Genomic DNA, 1,380 nt, shown 5'->3' with positions numbered 1-1,380 from the left:
ACTCCCACCCTAAACATCTTAACTGAAAAATTTAATTTTAGCATTTCCATGTTCGAATTTTCTATTATAATCCTTCCAGAAATGACAATCAACCATTAGTAATTATAATAGCATTTTTTTTCATTCAAGTTGTCACCTTCTCCACATTTATTGCATTTTAGTCTGCAGAATTCACCATGTAGAAAATGGGTCTAAAATATGTATAAGCCCATGTCAGGTTTAAAAAAGGATCCTATTAGGATTCAATTTTATTCTGACTGGAGATTAATAAATATTAAAAGTTTTATTAACAGTATTTGAAAACTAGCTGAGTATTTTTTGCTGCACAGAAACAGGCTCATCGTTTATAGGGTTGTCACTGAGTTTTTCAGACATTTAACACAGACAATAGTCTGAATAGTCTCACCCCGCACCCCCCAAAAAAACTTTGATAAATTTTATTCTTCATATCTAGCTAAGGGTCCAAATTCTAGACCATGTGTGTGAAATCACGGTGATATCACTGTGCTGAAGATGAAGACTGAAGGTTGGGTGAGAATTCAAAATGCAAGAAAAAGCAGGAGTGGCATATGCATCGCTTCCTCTTCTAGGATGTTCAAGAGTCTCTTCAATGAGTACTGCCCCAACTGTCTGCATGCTGCTGCTGCTGCTGCTGCTAAGTCACTTCAGTCGTGTCCGACTCTGTGTGACCCCATAGATGGCAGCCCACCAGGCTCCCCCGTCCCTGGGATTCTCCAGGCAAGAACACTGGAGTAGGTTGCCATTTCCTTCTCCAATGCATGAAAGTGAAAAGTGAAAGGGAAGTCGCTCAGTCATGTGCAACTCCTCACGACCCCATGGACTGCAGCCTACCAGGCTCCTCTGTCCATGGGATTTTCCAGGCAAGAGTACTGGAGTGGGGTGCCATTGCCTTCTCTGGTCTGCATGCTAGGGAAAGCTAAATATTTTCTATTCATCTCTGAAATCACTCAGCTGGCAAGGAAAACATGTTATGTCACCTATTTCAAAATACATGGGGAGTAAAAGGAAGAAAGTAACAGAAAATATAAACTCATGCTATATTAATTCTAATGTCTAGCTATAAAAACATATAGCGGTGCCAAGTGCCATCTAAAAGTTCTATGAACTGCGGAAGTCAATGATCATTTTCATTTCCATTTTTAAAGGTCTGTTTGCTTGGTCATCTAAAGATGCTTTTCACATTTCAAAAGATCAGCTAGTAGTGTCCTCTTTCTTCCCCCAAGGAATTAATAAAAATGCACATTCATTTCTTACCTTCTAAATGTTGCAGTTAAAAACTGAACAAAAAGAAGAAAAAGGGGAAGAAGAAAGGGAAATATTATCTTGGATACCTCTTTGTCATTATAAAAACAAAACCCA

This window comes from Budorcas taxicolor, chromosome 1 (genome assembly GCF_023091745.1).
Source record: "Budorcas taxicolor isolate Tak-1 chromosome 1, Takin1.1, whole genome shotgun sequence".
Classification (NCBI taxonomy): domain Eukaryota; kingdom Metazoa; phylum Chordata; class Mammalia; order Artiodactyla; family Bovidae; genus Budorcas; species Budorcas taxicolor.
This window is presented reverse-complemented; position numbering follows the sequence as displayed.